The 21,658-nt window shown below is 36.8% G+C and overlaps 1 long non-coding RNA gene across 15 annotated transcripts in view; it reads left to right on the forward strand.

Annotated features, from left to right (window-relative positions):
• The window catches only part of LOC128107057 (uncharacterized), a 230,582-nt gene extending 209,752 nt beyond the window's left edge, over positions 1-20,830 (forward strand). For 12 of the 15 annotated variants that reach the window (XR_008216928.1, XR_008216931.1, XR_008216934.1 and 9 more), the window contains 3 exons: positions 11,679-11,857; positions 12,092-13,619; positions 14,458-20,830. This is a non-coding gene — a long non-coding RNA (uncharacterized LOC128107057). The remainder of the gene's footprint in view (positions 1-11,678; positions 11,858-12,091; positions 13,620-14,457) is intronic. The other 3 variants (XR_008216930.1, XR_008216937.1, XR_008216924.1) reach the window with 3 other exon arrangements.
• The last annotated feature ends 828 nt before the right edge of the window (positions 20,831-21,658 follow it).

Consider the following 21,658-nt stretch of genomic DNA (forward strand, 5'->3'; position numbering starts at 1 on the left):
CATCACTATAACAGACTAGGAGGGACAAGGGAACCCACATGTAGGCCCGGGGCAGTCTGCCCTGGGTTCCAAGGAAAAAACATGGGCCAATTTGTGGTGCCAGGGAGATAGGCACTATTATGGTGAACAAATGTATGATGTGATATGGTCAAGAGAGAGAGCAGGCTTCTAGCTAGCTGTTCTTATATCTTAAATTATCCCATTTCTATTAATCTATAAGTTGCCATGTGGCTCGTGGCTTACCGGTATCTTAACATCTTCTCATGGCCGCAGCTGTCAGCATCTCTCTGACTCAGCCTTCTACTTCCCAGAATTCTCTTCTCTGCTTGTCCCACCTATACTTCCTGCCTGGCTACTGGCCGATCAGTGTTTTATTTATTAACCAATCAGAGCAACACATTTGACATACAGAACATCCCACAGCATATGGATCCTTACAAGAGAGTAGTGAAAACTGAGTAAGTTATAAAAAACAAATTTTTCCCAAATGTCTGGAAGCTGAGAAGTCCCTGATAAATATTCTGGAAGATTTTGTAGATGAGGAGACTTAACCTTCTCAGTGATTGGAGAATTTCTTCTCTATTGATAAATTCTATCATTGAAGAAGGTACAAGGGGTAGCAATCCCTCTCATGGGTGTGACCCACATGTAAGTTAATGTTAGCCCAAATCGCCCCATTTTCATGCTATTACACTGTGGATTAGGCTTCAAAGCACATATTTTGTAGGAAAAACACATTCAAATTTAGGGTTGTTTTACCATGTTGTCTAACCAAAATTATTCCATTATGTTAACAATAATTATGGTAGTATCATTTAAGCTTGGAAAGAATTTGTAGTTTTATTAATGGTAAGGGGTATGTGTGTGATGAGGAAATATCTTTCTGTATGCTGTGAAACTATGTTGCTCTGATTGGTTGATAAATAAAGCCTTTTGGCCTATGGTAAGACAGCTTAGAGGCAGGCAGAAAATCTAAACAGATGGAGAGGAAGAAAAAAGACAGAGCAGAGGAGACACTATCAGCCACCACCGTGATAAGCAAGATGGAAAATTACTGATAAGCCACAATCCATGTGGCAAAGTATAGATTTATAGAAATGGGTTAATTTAAGATATAAGAACTAGATAGCAAGAAGCCTGCCATGGCCGTAGTTTAAAAATAATATAAGCATGTGAATGCTTATTTTTGGGACCCAGTATTTGTGGGGTGGGAGAGATTCTGCTGGACTAGAGAAAACTTCTGGCTACAATTGGTGCCCAGATGTGGTGGCAACAGTTCCCACCTAATACTTGAGAAAGCTTGAACAACAACAACAAAAAATTCTGAAATGGAGCTAAAACCAGCTTCCTAGTTGTGTCTCTCAGGCAAGCCCTGAGGTACAGTATGGCAGGTTTACAATGGTGTGTGGGCTTGACCTGAAGCATGGTAGATTCCCACTGCTATACACAGAGGCGTCTCCAAGCTGTGCAGTATGCTGCATGGTAGATATAGACTTTGCTAGTACAAAAAACAAAAAAGGAAAGAAAGAAAAGGTTTCTTGGCTACATGCTGCTGGATAGAAGCATAGACCCATTGCCTCCCAGAGTCAGAGGTGAGTATGGTTCCCCCAGAGTTGGCGGTGAAAGTAATTCTGCCATGTTGGAAAGCTGAGGTGGGTTGAGCCAGCAGCAAAAGCTGCCATTTCAATCCTAGTAATACTGCAGTTTAAAGCAATAGATTCACAATAAAACAGATTCAGATAAAATATAAACCTCTAAACGATTTACAATGTATATGAAAATATATGTAGGCTTGGAAGAGAGAAGAAAAGGAATATAGGCAGTTATATAAAGAAATAGTTAAAAAAAATAAAGTTTTTAAAGAGACAGTAAAAATAATACAAAAGTTATGCCATGTAAAGATGAAAATCACACAGAGTGTATTATATTGTCTTTGGGATTTTTAACTGCAGAAAGACATTTGATTGTAAAAGTTTTTGAGTTAAGCCTATATATATTAAAGGTATCTGTACTTCAAAGTTCATGTCTAAGAATATGTTGCTTTGGAAAAGAGGTTCTGCTTTTGTTTCCACAGAAGAAGAGAACCTGTGGATTGCTTCCAGGCTTATATGGTTTGATCAGCCAAGAGTCTCTGAAAGGTCTCCAATGACACCATGGCCCATGTTGGACCCCAAAGTTTAGGGTCTCAAGTGGGCGCCCCAAGAACCCAGGCTCCAGTCCAGTTGATGCAAAAGCACAAGGTTTTTATTGAAGCTTCTGTACAGAATGGCAAACTCTGCTCCTAAGAGTTTTACTTACTGCAGCCCCATAAGGGCTTTTAAAGGAAAAACCCACAAAACCCATAAGATTACAATTCCCATACAATTTCATGGTCTGATCACAGGGTGATCACAGAGTGGGTACAGTCACGTCCACATGTACATTCTTCCTGAAACCTCAAGGGGGGTTATCAGGGCGGCAGTGGAGTTTACACAAAGGTCACAGTGGTCCTTCCTGGAACACCTGCAACTATCCCAGTCACAGTTGATCACATCTCTTAACAGAAATCTTTTTACATTGTTACATTGTGGCAGGGGTGATTGAGTAGTGGCTGAGTCAGGTTACCATTGGAACTAGATTTTTAGTTTCTCATTTCCTGGTGCTTGAAGTTTCTCTCTTCCTGAGGCTTGGGGGTGTAAGCCTGAAGGGCTAGGATCTTTCAGCCCAGATGATTCAACATCCACAATTGCTTCAAGGCAACTGGCTCAGACAATGCAGCCTCACAGACTATTACAGTCATGACTTGACCATGATTCTTAATTTTCTCAGGATCCCTATAAGATTGCAAGCACTCTCATCCAGCAGGAAGTAATATGAAAAGATATGCCCAAATTCCCAAAATATTTTCATAAATGTTTATTTTTATTTAAAGAGGGTTGATTATAATACAATCTCTTTCTTAAAAAAAGGAGGATAATATAGATATGATAGAGAAAAAAGGTAGATTTTTGAACCTACTTTTAAAGAACAACAACTTGTTTGAAATGTTTTACAATGCTATGGATTTTAGTTTATTGATACAAATTTTATTTTGTTATACTGTATGTATATATATTTCTACTCTTGCTTACAGTATTTTGTTTGTGCAACTAATTTGATATTGTAGTATATAGTTGAGAAATACAGATTAATGATTAGTCATCCATGATAATCAAACTTATAGTCATGTTAGTTAAGTTTCCTAGGATACATAGATATATTTCAATTAGGTAGGTAATTTTCAAACACTTCAAAGACCTACAGACAATGGCATTTAAAATGTTTTAAAAACTTAGGCTTTCTAGCATGTCAATTAGGGTGTTTGGCCATCCCATCACCAGAGTAGATCAGTTCGGGCTGTCTCTCGACCATTGCCAGCAGTCTGTTGTGTGGGTATCTTTGTGGATTTCTGTGGGCCTCTCTAGCACTTTGCTTCTTCCCATTCTCATGTGGTCTTCATTTACCATGGTCTCCTATTCCCTGTTGTCCCTCTCTGTTGTTGATCCAGCTGGGATCTCCCGCTCCCCCAAGCTCTCTTTCCCTCGACCCTCGCCTTTCACTACCCCCACTCATGTCCAGGTTGTTCATGTAGATCTCATTCCATTTCTCTGTCATTGGGCGAATTGTCATGCTAGAAACCTCATCCAACTACTGAGGGATCTGGATGCAGAGATCCATGACTAGGCCCTGGGTGGATCTCTGGGAGTCCAATTAGCGAGAATGAGGAGGGTTTATATGAGCGAGAATTGTTGAGACCAAGGTTGGATAAAGCACAGGGACAAATAGCCAAATGAATGGAAACACATGAACTATGAATCAATGGCTGAGGGGTCCCCACTGGATCAGGCCCTCTGAATGGGTGAGACAGTTGATTGGCTTGATCTGTTTGGGAGTCATCCAGGCAGTGGGACCGGGTCCTGTGCTCAATGCATCAGTTGGCTGTTTCAAACCTGGGGCCTATGCAAGATTGCTTGGCTTGGCCTGGGAGAAGGGGACTGGACCTACCTGGACTGAGTCTACCAGGTTGACCTCAGTCTGTGGGGAAGGCTTTGCCCTGGAGGAGATGGGAATGGGGGGGACTGGAGGGAAGGTGAGGGGGACCGGAGGGGGGAGAACAAGGGAATCCGTGGCTGATATGTAGAACTGAATTGTATTGCAAAATAAAAAAAAACAAAAAACAAAAAAAAAACTTAGGCTTTCTAGACAGTGAGGTATGTCTGCTCCTGACAGTACCAATTTATTTCAAAGAGAAAGATGAGCATCAAAGACACTCTTTAGAGAGTTTATCTTCTTGGCAAAGACAGCCATTTAGGTGAGAAGCTGTTTTTGCCTGGACTGCTTGACAAAATGTTGTGTCAACTCGACATGTGGGACCTATAGGAAGGTAACCACTGAACTTTGCAAGGCAAAATGGTCCTTCAGGTTCCTGCTTTGCAGAGGAAACTGCCAGACATTCTACAGGACACACAGACAAGTGAATAAAAAACTCTATGCCTATAGGCTGAAGATGGATGCCCCAACATTACAGAGGAACTTTGGATGACTGTCCAGGCAGTCAGCTGTCTCTGCCATTCTAGATTTTAGGAAGTTGCTTACAACGTTCTTCCTGTTTACTTAGGTAATATTATATCTTTCTGAGGTCTTTGATATAGTTGAAGACTAGATAGTTATAATTTCCCTTAGTTATGATAAAAGATAAATTAGATATGAAACTTTAGACTCACAAATATAGAATAGATAAAATATTTTCTTTAATTTTGCCAAATACAAAAAGACTAGATATTATAATCCTTGCTTGATAATTATTTTATTATATGTAAATTTACTAGGTTAAAGTTAAAATCTTCCTTTTGACTAGACAGAAAAGGGGAAATAATGAAGGAGGATCTTTCTGTAGGCTGTGAAAATATGTTGCTCTGATTGGTTGATAAATAAAGCCGTTTGGCCTATGGCAAGGCAGCTTAGAGGCAGGCGGGAAATCAAAACAGATGGAGAGGAAGGAAAAAGACAGATCAGAGGAGCCGCTGCCAGCAGCTGCCATGAGAAGCAAGATGTAAAATACTGGTAAGCCACAAGCCACGTGACAAAGAATAGATTTATAGAAATGGGTTAATTTAAGATGTAAGAGCTAGATAGCAAGAAGTCTGCCGTGGCCTTAGTTTAAAAATAATATATAAGCCTGTGTATGTTTATTTGGGACCAAGTGATTGCAGGATACTGGCAAGAGAGATTTGGCAGGACTGGAGAAAACTTCTAGCTACTTGTGTGTGTATGTGTGTGTGTGTGTGTGTGTGTGTGTGTGTGTGTGTGTGAGAGAGAGAGAGAGAGAGAGAGAGAGAGAGTGCTTTATTTATTTATAATTTTTCTCATTTATTATTTACAAATATACTAAGAAATATCATAGTCCTTGAAATTCAGGGAAAATGATTCTTGTTAATAAACCACCTAATCTAATCATATATCTCATGTAAACTCAAGGCTAAACATACATAAAAATTCTAGATCATGATCTTTGCTCCACATAATTTGAGAAAACTAAGCATGAGATCAAGGCCAGCCTGGGCTACCAAGTGAGTTCCAGGAAAGGAGCAAAGCTACACAGAGAAACCCTGTCTTGAAAAACCAAAAAGAAAAAAAAGAAAGAATTCAAGTAGTAGAGGAAATAATTTCTCAAAACTGGAGAAAAATAAATTTTAGTATAAGAAGTAAAAATCCTTCAAATTTCAAGTTATTCTATTCTGAGAATTTTGAAATGATAATAGATTATATATATATACACACACACACATACATATATATATATATGTATATATATATGTATTCCAAAGGTTTTTCCACAATAATGCATAAGATGAAATCAAACTTTATCTAACCTAAACGTTTTATATGATATTGGTAGCAATTAAAGAAGCCACTTTCTCTGAAATTAAGTACATTGCAAGACTCACCTTAACTAACACAAAATTTGGTACACTCAGTGTGATATGTTTGTATATTTACATGTCCCCAAAATGTGAGCCTACTCAGTTATTCTGAGCCAAGTTCAAATGGATCTAAAGAGTTTTCAATTTCATTGTATATCCTTTGTCATTGCCAGAGTTTTAAATTAAGAAGTAGTATCCATTGTAATGTTACATTCTGCTCAGAAAACCCGTATCTCCGAAACAAAATGTCAAGTTAGTCTGCAGGATCCATTTTCAGTTTATTCACGATTATGGGACCACCTTCTGTTCTGAAGATTCCCAAGGCTAGTGCAGCATAATCATCACTGGGAAAGAGATGTACATCTCTTACAGATGGATTTATTTATGGATCTTTTGTTGGCATATAGGTCTACATCCTCCGGGGACAGACACAAATCTCTCTAATGCCCCCACATGAACAATTTTGACTTTGATGTTCAAACTTATCCAACAAACATATAAAAATCACAAATAATTGAATGATTCCCTGCTGATTTCACAGCTGTGCTGTACGAGCTGAAAACTGTGAATTACTGCAGCGATTGTCAGCAGGAACTACATGGTATCACCCACATCCCTGAGTAAGACTCTCATTTGTAAATATGAGCCTGTGTTTATGCATGCAAAATAACTTTTATTCCAGAAAACAGTCTTCTTCAGGTGTAAAATGTCTTTCAGAAACAAGTCATAAAATCTTCAAAGGCCATGCTCTATTATAGAATTGAACTAACAGCATCGAATTAGCATAAGTACACTGTTCTCTTTGCTATCAGGTCATGTATTCACAATTGCTTATGCTTCTCTCTCAAATACTATTCTCATATTGATTCAGATATTAAAGAGCATATATATTTGGGGAGAATTATGATAAGAAACAATTTTATATATGTTTTAGTAGCTCTATTTAATTGACATTACCTGATGCTAATGCTAATGCTATACTAGACCTGGAAATTTTCAAAACAGAAGCAGGTTCCATGATAATGACTGAACTGAAAATAAATCCTATAAGTTAATTTGGCATCTTCTTTTAAAAAATTGAACTTAGGCCAGTCAGATGGCAAGGTGGTTAAAGACACTAACTACCAAGCCTCATGACCTAGTTTAAATTCCTGGGACACACATGCTGGCAGAGAGAAATGACTGTGGAAAGTTGTCTTCTTACCTCAGCCCAGTCCCCACAGTATGCACAGCTTGTCTGTGTGCATCTTGGTTGTGCTTTCACCTCTAAATGCGCGCCTTGTCACATGTACACGTGCATGGACACACACACACACACACACACACACACACACACAAACACACACACACACAAACACTTGTACAGCACACACACAAGCAATTTTTAAAATGCAATTATTTAATGTTCAATTTATTTGCTGTCATTCAGACATTACCTTTAATCTTAAGTGAGCTATAGGGGCTGAAGAGATGGCTCATGGCTGAGAGGATTGGTTGCTCTTACAGAGGACAGGATTTTTTTCTCAGTGTCCCATCTGTGACTCCAGCTCCAGGAAGTTCATCACTCTCTTCTAACCAGTGAAATCATCAAAAATGCATAACAAAACACCCATACACATGACAAAATTATTTTCAAAAATAATTAAAGATTGGCTGAACTTTGGAAAATTTTGGTATTAGTTATCCATGCTATGCTCTGTTATACCTGGGTATTTCAGTTGGAGTTATTGGAAAATATTCCCAAATGCATTTGTCATTTGGGAAAATGTGAAAAATATGTGGAAATATAAGAACAGGAGGAAAAATCATATTTTATGTTACTACTTCTTATGGCCAGCTGAGTGGAGTCTACATATTTTTGCATTAGCATTCTTTAATTTATGAATAAAAACATGATCCAACAAATACCATATTTAATCAATGGGGATTAATAACAACTGAGAATAAATTAAGAATAAAGTAGTTTTCTCTCAGAAATCTTCAGGCACATAGGAGAGTTTATGTCTGTAGCCAAAGGAATGGAGACTTTGGTGCCAAACTCACATTCGTTAGTTTCCCTCAGTCCATTGTTTGGTGAATATGTGGTTAAATATTTGAAAAACCATAGCAGAGTCTACAAATTATAATGTTATAATGTTACAGAAGCAAGAATTACAGTCCTGTTCTGTGGAAGTGTCAACATATTTTGGTCAGGGAGTTAAATGGAAATGGTCGTTAAAAGTGATTATTTACAACAGACGGTCCCATGTTCCATCCCTTCTCTCTCATTTATTTACTGATTTACATATAAAACACTGACATCTCTCAGGATTACACCAGACCATGAGTGATGCCTACATTAAGACATATGAGGATGATAAAAAAAAACAAAAACCATCAGATCCTTGGGGTAGAGGAGGCCTAATCTAAGGTGGCTCTTAGATCTTTCCTCACTTATATGAATGGATAATAAACTTCTGCTTTGGTAATATTTATTTCAGACATCCATGTCTGTTTGACAGTCGTTTTTAACCATATGACAGAAATAATTTCTAAGAAAAGCAATGGGTACATTTTTTCCTCTCTACTCAAAATTTTATATCATTGGATAAATATTTCTTCAATTCCCATCTTTAATTTCCATGAAAATGAAATCTCTACCATTAAAAATAATTATTTATTATAATTCCAGAATAAAAATCTTCTTTTGTTTTGAAAATAGCTAATCTCTATGTAGCAGGAATCTTAACAGGTCTTATTAATAAGATCAAACCTGGGGCCAGTTATTGGGGTGAATGCTGGAAGATCAGAGAAGCAGAACAAGCCACAACTACCTCACCTTGCCAATTTCTCAGCTGATCCTGTTTCCTCAGACTGGATGCCTTTGAGTCCTCATCCAGAATGAATCTCAGCTGAACTGCTGCTCAAAACCTAAAAGCTTAACCAGCCAAATATTTCTAGTTCCTGGTCTTCATGCCTTATATACCTTTCTGCTATCTGCCATAACTCCCTGGGATTAAAAGCTCACTTCTTGGGATTAAAGGCATGTGTCACCATGCCTGGCTGTTTCCAATGTTGTCTTGAACTCACAGAGATCCAGAGGGATTTCTGCCTCTGGAATGCTAGGATTAAAGGCGTGTGCTACCACTGCCTATCCTCTATGTTTAATATTGTGGCTGTCCTGTTCTCTGTGCATCACCATCTCTATCTTGTATTCTTTTTTTTGTGTAAGGTTTATTAACTCTTTCTTAAAACTGCATGTATTTTTATGGTCCATTGTGGTTACTGTTACTATTCATCTTCTTATATCTGCTTCCATCTCTATTATCTTTACCACAAAAGTCTCATATTCTGCCCATATTCATATCTTTTTTTTTTTCAGTGAGTGACCCAATGAGTTTCTATGTGGCCCAGGGTTTGAAGCTATCCATGGAAGACTGGTAGGCTGATGATAGAGGACAGAACTAAAACAATGACTGCCCCTTCTCCAGATCCCATCAGCAGACAAACTCAGGCATATATGGCAGAAAATAAGTAAAAAAACAAACAAAAAAAAAAAAACTATGCACCTATTTTTATATGACATTCTCTAAGGCAATGAGTATAATGAACTATTGGCTTTCAATGTTTGAAAATATATTAACTCTCTCAGCAGTGAAATAACCCCATCTAATTAACTAAAATTAAATTTCATGAAAAAGACAAATGATTATAAAATGAATACATCTTTCCAAAAATGTTTAATTTGAAAACAAATTAAAATAATCACTAAATGGATTGAAAAAAATAGAAGATATTAAATATTTTGTCATACATTTTGGTACAGAAATTCTTGGTGTGTGTCATATAAAAATTGTCACATCTGGACAGAAAGCTGGAATAGTATAGTTATTTCCATCATTAATGATTATAAACATTTGAAAGAAGTAACTGCGTAGAGAATAGAAAAGGTATACTACATATAAGAAATAGAATTCTTTTATTCACCTATTTTTTTTCAGTCTCAGCCTACACTTCCAGTCCCTCATTCTCCGACCCATCACCCACCCTGCTCCCACTTCCTAAGATCCTGCTCTTCTATCTACATCCAGGAAATGGCAAGTATCTCAAGAGTATCAATAAAACATGGCATATCAATTTTCAGTAAGACTAAACAACTCTCCACACATTAAGGCTGGGCAAGGCAACCCAGTATGAGGAACAGGGTTTTTGGCGCCTGTAACTAGATTAGTGCCTGGCCCAACTGTCATTAAAGGCATCATCTAGCAAATGATGGAGGCAGATGCAGAGATCCACAACCAAACATTAGGCTGAGTTGAGGAATCCTATGAAAGAGGAGGAGAAACGAGTGTGGGAGTGAGAGGGGTCAAGGACACCATGAGACGACCCATCACCTAACCTAGGCTCATAGAGGCTCACTAAGACTGAACCAGCAAGCAGAGACCCTGCATGGGACTGACTTAGGCACTCTGCAAATGTGTTACAGCTGTGTAGCTTGGTTTTCTTGTGGGACTTCTAACAGTGGGAACAGGGGCTGTCTCTGACTCTTTTAAGAAAAAAAAGATTTTATAAATTAATGTTTGTAGTTTTATCTTAAAACAACAATTAACATAATTAATATTAATAATATATAAATTATATGAATAATTGGTTATTCATTGTTTTCAATACAGAAATTATAAACCGTTATGTCACACATGTTCAGGAATTACATTCTGCCTCCATTTGCCTATTCAATAAATAGAGAAAACAAGAAACAGAACAGCATAACTCTGGTTATGGATATGAGTGACCTTTGATGTTTGTACTTCGATTGCTACCATTTGGTGGTACATATGTGATCTTTAATATACTTATTCCCTCTTTGAACTTTAGGTAAATGTGTTCTTTGGGTATTTCATACATATATGAAGTCCATTCTGATTACTGAAATCCTCATCTTATCTAATCTCCCTTCTATTCTTATTACTACCTTATCCTGCTTCCCCTTATTTAGAGCAACTGAATTTAAGCAGGACTATCTGTAAGACTCTGGGTTTGGAACCATCACTATGCAATTGAAGACAATTATTTCCTCTTCCCCCAAGACCAATGGCAGACAATAGTTCAGCAAATAGGGATAGGTATTGGTGAAATTATTAAGGCCACTCCATGTAGTTAAAAGGGAGGTTTATTTTGTGGGGTAACTTACAAGTGAAGGGATAGGTAACAGGGTCTGGGAAAGGTGTGGCACAGTCCGGCGGTGTTCTCTGGAGAACTCTGCTCAGTCTACCTCCAGCGTCCAGGGTCCAGGAACCAAGAGAGCTCATGCATCCAGATTTCAGGTCTTCAGGGTCCTCTCTCAGTCCGCCTTGTAGGCGTGACAGTTACCGAAGCCTCAGTGGGGGTTGGAACTTCCAGGTCAAAGCTGGAATGGCTACCCACTACAGATAGGGCTTTATGTGGGTCTGTCACTGATTCAAAACTGACCCTTCCATCTAGAGATGACCTCCATGGGTAGTTCACAACTAGTGACTCTGGTCATCATTATTAAAAATAACTGTACCCTACTATATTTGTGTTTAATGTGTCTAATATTGTTCCTTTTCCCAAGTCTTGTGCAGATTACCATATTGAATTTAATTGCCATCATGTTTCTGATGGTTATTCCTGTTTGTCACAGTTATTAGGGCTCTTCTTGTTTCACATCACTGGAAAATTTATTTCTTTTTAAGATATAATTTATATTTTCTTTAAATTTATGCTCCATGGTTTCAGGTGCCTGAGTAGAACAGAATATGGTGGAGCAGCCCTGAAGTTGGAGTTATAGGCAGTTGTAAGGCACCCAATTCGGTCCTGGGAAATAGACTTCAGGCCCCTGAAGGAGTAGCAAATGTTCTCAACCACGGAGTCATCTATCTGCTCTCCACTGTGCATCTAAGAGTAACCACACTCAAGTATGCTCTAACCAGGCTTTGATTAGGGTTTATTTGATGTTTGCATCTTGAGTAACCTGGGGCCATGCTTTCGGAAAGGAAGCATGTAAGTTAAAAGGGACACACTAGTCACAGTTTCTAAAGATCGTCTATTAGCAACACAAGAAATTAAGCTGATGTTAGCCTTGGTAACCAATCTATGATAATACTTATCATACTTCTTCACTTGTAATTACTCTTTTTCTCCTTTTTCAGGTCCCAGTGTCCTCTCAAGTGAAGATACTCTATGAACCTAGCAGTTAAGTATGGGAGAATCATGGGGTCATATTATCTACACAAATTATTTATAATGATTTGATTTTCAGAGTGTAAAATCAAAATACAAATTTTAAGAATAATAAATGGTACAGAATTGATTATATTTCTTCTTGAAAATTTTTATAACATTTATTAACGATAGATACAATTAATACCAACAACAATACAGAAATATGTACATTTCTATACACCTTAAAAATATTATCACAGTTCTATTTAGGGAAAATAGGCATTGAAGAAGTATCTCATTTGAAGTGAATCTTAATTAGAATGTCATGATAAATCCTCAAAATTTACTACTGTAGTTACAACTGAGATAGCAAGACCACATTTCATACAGTTCAAAATAACTTCCCAGAGCCCACCTGCACTGCACCTGTGAAACCAGCTGGGGTGTGTTTGTTCTCTAGATTTATGGCCAGACTTCCTAGTCAATGCATCATTAATTTCAGATTTTATAATGTCATTCTCTTAGGTTCTCCACCCCATTGCTTTGGAATTGATGGAGAATAATCGAGCAAAATTATCAGTGCTATCCAAGGATGTTGAAAACAGGAAGGATTGTTTAATGTAACACATAAACAGAAAAAAAATCTAGAAATCTTACTGAAATGGAAAGGCAGAGAAATGATTGATATTTCACTTCATAAATGAGTGTGTTTGTCAATCCCTCCATAATTCCTGTTAGGTGGAATATTTACTGATGGAAGTGTATTAACCTGGTTATCAAACCTCCAGGAAAATTAGCAAAAATTCTCCTCTTGCATTTGATGCTATGAAAACTCATAAATAGTAATAAACATATGTGATCATTTTTCGATTACTAAATAAACTCTAGGGTATGAAATATATCTATTGCTTGGTGTGTGTGTGTGTGGGTGGTCATGCCAAGGTAGGCATGTACAGGTGAAAGGGCAACTTTTAAGCACTGACTCTCTCTTTCTACTGTGTGGGTTCCTAAGATGGAGCCCAGTTCTTGAGACCTGCGATAAGTGCCTTTATCAAGCGAGTCTTCTTACGGCCCTAGGTTCTATTTTGTTGCAGATGCAGTTATTTCTGTACTAGTAATGCAAGCCTTCGGTTGTTAGGGGTGTTTTGGTACCTGTTCTCCCTTTGAAATACTTATTGGCTTCTAAATTCTCCCACATTTAAAAAAATCACAATTATTGCTATAATTATAGAAAAATATCCTCATACTTTTTACTCTTTACACAATACATTTTATATATGAAATATACTTTTTCTGAATACTGAGAGTTTTTCATTCACATTACAACATTTTGATAAATTCCCACCATTTTTCAGCTCTCTCTAGGTTCAAAAAATGATATGGATGCCTGTTGGCCTTGTTCAGAGAGGCTTTATTTGTGTTCAAATAGGAAAGAACAATGATTTGTGAAGGTAAACTCCTTACTCTAAGCAAGTCCCGACCGAGTCCCCAGAGTGCTGCTACATTGAGAAAGAAGTGAGTCAACAGTAATGGAAATCTGTCTTAATACTTTTGTCTTCCCTTTTATCTTTAATCAGAAAGTAATGCAAGATGCTGATGCATCCCCAGCCTTCTTTGTTTGTTAATTTTTACTCTTCTTTCATACAGTATATCACAACTGCAGTTTCCTCTCCCTCCATTTCTTCCAGTCCACCTCTCCACTTCCCCTTTCTCCCAGATCAACTCCTCCTTAGTTTCCCTTTAGAAAAGAGCAGACCTCCCAGGGAAATCAATGGAACACTTCATAACAAGTTACAATAAGACTAGGCACAAACCTTCAAGTTAGGGATGGATGAGGCAGCCCTATGGAAGGAAAAAAGTTCCAAGAGCAGGCAAAGGAGTAAAAAATACCCCTATTCCCACTGTTACGAGTCCTACAAAAACAAACAAACAAACAAACAGCAAAAACAAAAACCACACCAGGTAAACAACGTAACATATATAGCACAGACTCATGCAGGCCCTGTGATTTTCACTTCAGTCTATTGAGCTCCCGTGAGCCCTGATTAGTTGATATTGTGGACCATCTTCTCCTAGTGTCTTCAACCCCTCTGGCTCCTACAATTTTTTTCCTTCCCTTCTTCTGTAGAATTTTCCAAGTTCCAAGGGGAGGGACCCAATAGGATCTCCAATTTAGGCTCTCTTTCTGCCTGTTTGGCTGTGGGTCTCTGTATCTGCTCCCATCATCTGCTGAAGAAAGCCTCTCTGGTGATGATTGAAGTAGGCACCAAATTATGGGTATAGTAGAATATCATTAGGAATCATTTTATTGATTTTTTTTTCTGTCTTATGTCTTTGGGCTATCCGGCCACAGGTTCCTGGTTGTCCAAGCAGTGTTGGGCATGGGCTCCGTCATGTGGCGTGGGCCTCCTTTCAGACGGATCATTGCACGGCCACTGTCATAAGTTCTGTGCCTGCGTTGCCCCAGCATCTCTCTCAAGAAAGGAAGATAATAATAGGTCGAAGGTTTTGTTGCTGGGTTGGTGTCCTACTCCAAACCACTGGAAGTTACCCGATTACAGAAGATGGTTGGTACATGCTCCATATCCTCCATTACTAGGACTCTAGCTAGGGTCAGTCACCCTTGTCGAATTCTGGGTATTTCTACTGCACTAGGTTTCCACATTGTCCTTACCCCAAATATAACCCAGTTTTATTCATCTCTCCACGAACTTTCTCCCTCTACCCCCACCCGACCTGGTCCCTCTTACCCATCCACGATTGCCCCCAGTACACCCACAAAATCTATTTCTCCTTCCCAGGTAACTCCATGCATCCCCCTACCCCTTGAGGCCTCCTTGTTACAAAGCCTTTCTGGGTCTAGGTTGCCTCACTCAGGATAGTTTTTTCTAGTTCCAGCTATTTGACTGCTAATTTCATGGTATCTTTTTATTAACAGCTCAGTAATATTACTTACTTTTGATAATGTTTATACCTTCACTAACAATTTCATTTCTTTAATAAATTATCCCTTTGATTTCATTTATTTTTTACTTGTTGAACACAGATAATTCTTAAAGTGCTTACACACCGCCGCACACTTATGGAGGGACAGAAATTTGAATGTATTTATATATATATTTTTTCTCATTGTATAGTTATTTCTTTTGTTCCTTCAAAAATGTTGCTTTCGCTGGGCGGTGGTGGCGCACGCCTTTAATCCCAGCACTCGGGAGGCAGAGCCAGGCGGATCTCTGTGAGTTCGAGGCCAGCCTGGGCTACCAAGTGAGTTCCAGGAAAGGCGCAAAGCTACACAGAGAAACCCTGTCTCGAAAAACCAAAAAAAAAAAAAAAAAAAAAAAAAAAAAAAAAAAAAAATGTTGCTTTCAAACACTGCTTTATAGAGTGTGGAGAGGAACTCACTGATTGAAAATAAATCTCTAGTTATATAGATTGACTAAACTGAAAAAAAAAGATTAATATAAACTAGCTAAGCAAAAAGGATGTAGTAAGTGTATTACCTGAGTTTTACTTAGTTCAGAAGAAAGGAGGTAACATGTAGCAGAGATTTTTCCAAAACATCCTGAAGATACATGTTCACAGATTCAAAAACTTCAATGATTCCTATGAAGAATAAATTTTCAAATGAAAAAAGATGATTAGGAACATAAAGAAATGTAGACAACCAAAACTCAAAAAAAACAAACATTTCAATGAATGTCACAAACTATTCAAAGGAATTTTATAAACCTTTCAAAAACAATGATAGTCTGAGACAGATCAATGTCATCAGTGTGCTGAAAAAAATCAAGAGATAAATTTAAAATCTGTATGCAACAAAAAATTCTTCATAATTTTAAGATGATATTTAGTCAAATGAAAAAATTTTAAAAATTATTTAAAAGTAAAGGTAAGAAGGCACTTCTAGGAGAAGAAAAGGATATGTATAATGAAATATAAACAAGAAGTAATGAGAAAAAAGAGGCAGAAAATGGTGATGGAAAGAATATATTACCTTATAAACATAGGAATAAGAAACTATCATTTCATTATAATAAACAGTAACACAACACAATTTACAACCATGAGTTAAGAGAGACACTGTGGGAAACAAATTGTACCAATACTGGCCATTAACAAGAAAATAAAAACATTCATAATTTAAATTTTATTGTGCTTTATTCAATAATATTTTAAGTTGGTAAAAATACTTTATAACCTTTTGAACTAATTTAATGATGTAGAAAGCAAATTACAAAATTAGATTTGTCTGAAAAATATTAATAAATTTTTTAAAATAAAGGAATATAATTTCCAGCTGGTATTGACTCATAGAGATTTTTAAAAAATCACAATAGCAAATGATGAGTGGGTCAAAGAAGAAAACAACAACAAAATAACCGAGAAGTAGATGAATATAAAAACACAACACATCAAACATTCTGGGACACATTAAGAACAGCCCAGCAGGAAATATTGATATCTCCAAACATTTCCATTGGGGGAAAAAAAAAAAAAAAAAAGAAAGTAAAAATTGCACAAATAAACTACTTAATGATATAAATACAGTTTCTGTTGCAATGGTTTCGTTTTCATTTCTGCCCCCTTGTGTAATTTCCTTATTTATTTTGGTTTTGTGGACTAAGATTCTGTAGCTCTGTTTATCCTCTCAAAGAACCACCTCTTAGAGCTGTTAATTCTTTGACTTGTTTTCATTTTCTACTGGATTGATGTCTGCTCTTCCCATATTATTCCTTCCCATTTAGTGGATTTTGGTTCCATTTGTTCTTGTTTATCCAACTATTAATTTGATCATATAACTGTACAAGTTATGAAAGAACATTTCACAAATATTACTATTAATGGGAAAAATCAATTTTAAAATTAAATTTTAAATGGAAAATTGAGAGTAAACAGAAGCATATAAAGTTTCGGCAATAGAATATGTTAGTAAGGACAGATTTTCCATATCTTGGGGTTTAAAATGTGTTCTATGAAAGTTAAACTGACAAATGTGTTAGAATGAGAGTGACAGGATGCTGGGCTGCCAGATCAACTGTGCTTATTAAAAATGATTTCATGAAAATAAAGATATGTGTAGAGAAAAATAGACATGCTTTCATGAAGAGGTAAAAAGAAGTGTAGAGTAAGATAATCTTGCTTTTCACATGTTGACTTTCTTTGAACAGCAGAATCTAGGGAAACTGTCAAAGGATGTGAATTGAACATTATTAATGTGCTATAATTTACATACACAAAAATTATAAATAAAGACACAATACATTTAAAGGAAGTGAAGTGAGGTCAAAATACCTTTAGTTATTGATAAGAAATGGATTCTTATTTTAAATGGTCTACTGTGGAACATAGTGACTAGAACATATTAATGAAAATTTTAAAGTATTTTTTTCATTTTACAAACCAATCCTATTTCCTCATCCCTCCCCTTCTCCTGCTCCCCTACTTTCCCCCATCCCAACACCATCCTCTCCTTAGAGAGGGTAAGGCTTTCCTTGAGCAGTCAAAAATTTTGGTACTATTTTCTATTAACACATTTTGTGACAAAGAACAGTTTGGAAAATAAGACTATGACAGACTAAATTTGCAAGATAATACGTATATTTTCCCTTTCTTTTAATTAAGAGATTTTTCTATTCGTTTTACTTATCAACCATGGATTCCCCTGTCCTCCCTCCCTCCTCCCACCCCCCCCCATGGAAATTGATGAAGGCATATATATTTTATTATTCTGTCACTACAACATGATGTATGATCTGAGAAATCTTAGAAACATTGTAATCTATACCCTATTTAAAATGTAAACTTCATTTATACTTACAGTTTTAAGTTATTTATTTTTAAAATCACACATTGATATGGCACTCTGAAGGAATACACTATTAGTTAAATATATCAGAAAGTTTATATCACATGGTCTGTTTGAATTTCAGGAAATTTTAATCTCCATTTTAATTTATAAATTAATTTTCATGGTGTGTATAATATTTTGACAATCATTAGATTAGCTAGTAAAGATGACTGCCCAGCATACTTCATACATCCCTCATAATCCTTCATTATTACAGTGACAATGAAATGCTTATGAAAAAATGTGTTAGGAGAGCAACCAGGCAGCCGAAGGGAAGGAACATCCAAAGATCTCATTACATTTCGTGTTAGGATGCTTGCTTTGGGGCTCATTGGATACACACATGGCCTCTACTCTCCCTTTATTATATTCATAAAGAGCTGCTGAACCTCCTAAAATGTAGCTGATGGATTTGTAAAAGATATGACAGCTTGTTCAAACAGGTTTCTACCGAACCTTCTAAGAAAAATTTCATTCTGAAGCATAGCTGGGAGGCATTTATGTTAGAAATGTCTACTTTGTCACTGTAAATTGAATATTTCACCTGTCAACAGACTATCAAAAAGGGACCTGTTCTCTTTCACTTCTCACTCAATACTACTTAGCACTGAAAATAGGAAGGATAAGATTTTGATACTCATATAATTAGCAGCATATCTTTCTGGTGTTAAAACATATGCACAGATACACACACACACACACACACACACACACACACACACACACACACGCATGTATATATATATATACATGCATATATACATGCACACACACACAAAGTACAAGTTAGATAACATTGCAAATGTATTTGTTTGCCTGATTTGAAGCTAATATGTAGTTAAACATAGTGCAGAAGGGGCAACCACCTTTATGAACAAAATTGAGTGGTTTTTAACTGTCTGGTGATAATCTAAGAAGAATGAAATCTTCACACTTTACAAATGAATAGAGGGTTCACTTAAATCTTATGGTATTTGCCATGGACTTATATATATTTAGCCTACAATATATGACAGAAAATTCACTAAAATTAGATTATTAAATTAGTTTTCAAGACAAAAATCTATTCTTTCTGTGAAATAGAATAGCAACAAGAACTTGGGCGTTGTTTTAAAACATGCTAGTTTAATTCAAACTCAGAACACTGGACAGGATACATAAGAAGAGATTTGTACGAATGAAATAATTTATGTATGTATCAATGATAGAGAGTTCAGCAATAGAAAAGAGAAAAGTTAGGCAGGAAAAGGACAAAGACAAAGACAGAAAGACTGGCATGATTTCTAAGCAGCCCAGTGAGGAAAATACAGCAAATTACTGTCTTCCTACAGTATCAAACAGTAGGGTCAATGTCTTCCTGTCTCCGTTTCATCACCTCTTTTTCTTGAATCATAATGATACTCACATTGAGAAGTGGCTGTTAGTGTAAGAGTGCATTAGAGCCTTTTGACAAATGAAATAAATCTAAAATTTTAACCTATACAGAACATAAATCCAGTTTTAAGGAGAAAAGAAGAGCAGGAAATCTTATAAAAATATAAATCTCTTCTTTCATCCCGTTTAGCAAATGCATCTGTGTGGCTATAACCATATGTGAGGGTAAGTGGGAAAAGACTGGGTGTGTGCTTATAATAGAGTCTAACTTCATTAAAGATAATAATCACTGGACTTCTGATTGTTATGTTAATTAAGTCACTTCAAAATAGATCTTTTTATTGTGTTTCAGTTCACTTGTATTTTAATAAAATCATAACTTGATATGTTTAAATGTAATTTCGGTTTAAAGAACCATGTTTTCTATTATGAATGGAGTTCAAATACCCACTAAATTAATGATTTTCTAATGTAAGATAAGCTTTTTATAAACAAAAGATGCCCTGAGAATAAATAAGTACCAGTGAATTCATTCTTAGTATCTTATATGATCAAAATCAGTATATATGCAAAGGCTCACCTTGGTTTCTGCCAAACAATTACTCACAATTGATGAAAATATGTAATCAATGTTTACAAGAAGACATAAAACTCAAACATTGAACTTCTCAAGTGGAAGGTATATTACAAAGCAATGTTGATGCTTCATTTCAAAATGCTTTGTAGTTAGAAACTCAGATTGATAGTATATGGTGGAATTAAACCCTGATACCAACCTCAAAACCAACCAGGATAGACTCTCCAAAACACAGTGGAGGTTGGTGGCTGTATTATAATTGTTCATTGGTGAATCCCATCAAAATAAGACAAGAATGCTGAGAAAGATTTTGTCGTCTTTTTTGTCTCCTGACAGACTTTCCATAAATATGTTATAAATATTATAAATCTATTACAAATGTCTAGTCTATCTGGAATTTATGCACTCCTGAGAGAGAATCAAAATCAAGATTTTGCTATCATTTTGGAAGTAAAGTTGAAGCCCAGTAATGTATTCTGTACTAAGCTAAAATAATTAGTTTCATAAATATATTTAGAAGACAGTATTAGTAGCTTAGTATTAGAGGAGTTCATGTTTAATTCAAATCACTTAATAATAAAGAATGAAGTACTGTGAAATCTTCAGGAGGTAGGTACCATCTTGGCAGATTACCATTCTCTCCTTAATGCTTGGGTTACAGATGTACATCATCACACTATACTTTAGATATGTACCTTGCTGTAGCAGTTGGAGGAAATGTATTACTGTGGGGTGGGCTTTGAGGTTTCCAATGCTCAGGATACTGCCCAGTGAGACAGTTGACTTCTTGCTGATTGCAACATGTAGCCCTGTCAGCTCCAGCACCATGTCTTGCTGTACACCACCATGCTCCCTGTCGTGATGATAATAGACTGAACCTCTGAAACTGTAAGAGAGCCCCTTCAATAAAGTGTTTTCCTTATAAGAGTTGTTGTGGTCATGGTGTCTCTTCACAGCAACAGAAACCCTAACTAAGACACTTGGGCATCTTAATTAACAGCTTCATTACAAATAAAAACAGACGGAACCATCCTCCCAGCTCCTCTAATAACTTATTTAACACACATGTATTGTCATATACGTGTTGCAAACATACTTACCTGCTGTGGGATGTTCTGTATGGCAAATGTGTTGCTGATTAGTTAATAAATAAAATACTGATTGGCCATTGGCTAGGCAGGAAGTGTAGGCGGGACAAGGAGGAGAATAAAGCTGGGAAGTGGAAGGCTGAGTCAGAGAGACACTGCCAGCCGCCATCAGGACAAGGAAGATGTAAAGTACCGGTAAGCCACAAGCCACGTGGCAAGGTATAGATTAATAGAAATGGATTAATTTAAGCTGTAAGAACAGTTAGCAAGAAGCCTGTCACAGCCATACAGTTTGTAACCAATATAAGTCTCTGTGTTTACTTGGTCGGGTTTGAGCGGCTTGGGACTGGCGGGTGAGAGAGATTTGTCCTGACTGTGGGCCAGTCAGGAAAACTCAAGCTACAATTGGCGTCCAACGTGGTGGCAAGAGTTTCCACCTAAAACCTGTGAAAAGATTCTAAAATGGAGCTAAACACAGCTTCCTAATTGTCTCTCTCAAATGAGCGGCAGCTGCTAGTTTGAGCTACTGGTGGGTTCCTGGAGTGTGCGCTCAACCTGCAGTATGGCAGGAATAAGACCTCTGCAAGTGGCACATTAAGCTGCATGGTGGATTTAGACTTTGCTAGTACAAAACAAAAAAAGAGGTTTCTGGGCTACACGCTGTTTG

The sequence above is a fragment of the Peromyscus californicus genome, unplaced genomic scaffold (genome assembly GCF_007827085.1).
Source record: "Peromyscus californicus insignis strain IS unplaced genomic scaffold, ASM782708v3 Scaffold_12__1_contigs__length_115047231, whole genome shotgun sequence".
Taxonomy (NCBI): domain Eukaryota; kingdom Metazoa; phylum Chordata; class Mammalia; order Rodentia; family Cricetidae; genus Peromyscus; species Peromyscus californicus.